General features: G+C 34.5%; 1 protein-coding gene across 2 annotated transcripts in view; it reads left to right on the forward strand.

The window, feature by feature from the left end:
- The window catches only part of gins4 (GINS complex subunit 4 (Sld5 homolog)), a 14,966-nt gene that overhangs the window by 9,563 nt on the left and 4,809 nt on the right, over window positions 1-594 (forward strand). The window lies entirely within an intron of this gene.

Genomic DNA, 594 nt, shown 5'->3' on the forward strand with positions numbered 1-594 from the left:
ATGCGGACTAGTTGGAGATCATACTCGTGTCTTTTGGGATTGCCCAAAGATTAAGAAATTGTGTGAGGGAATTAGAGAGGAGATTTCAAATATCTTACACACTTATATTGATTGGAACCCCCGGATCTTTGTTCTGGGAATTCCCCCAAATAATTTAAGTAAAGAAGAACAATACCTATTTGGTATCCTTGTTCTCGTAGCCAAAAAAATGATAACAGTACGTTGGTATAAACCTTTACCCCCGACTGTAAATCAATGGAAAGAGAAGCTAGTGAACGTTCATACGATGGAGAAAATAACAGCAAAATTAAACTTGTCCACTGGTCTATTTGAGAAAAGATGGAATCCTTTGAGGACATATTTCCAATTTATATTGTAGTAAATAAGATAAATGTAAACACACAGATACATACTTTGTAGGTAGACTTAACATATATTTCTGTTAAGATAAAAATAAAAGTCACTTGAGAAAGATTTTCCCTTTTATTTCATCCCCCACGTAAAAAATCCTGGATTTTCAGCTCGCCGACTTGTTTGGTTGTTGTTGTTGTTAAACTGTTCATATGGTTGTATTGGAAATTGTTGTTTTCTGAC

This window comes from Etheostoma spectabile, chromosome 5, assembly GCF_008692095.1.
Source record: "Etheostoma spectabile isolate EspeVRDwgs_2016 chromosome 5, UIUC_Espe_1.0, whole genome shotgun sequence".
NCBI classification, from domain to species: Eukaryota; Metazoa; Chordata; class Actinopteri; order Perciformes; family Percidae; genus Etheostoma; species Etheostoma spectabile.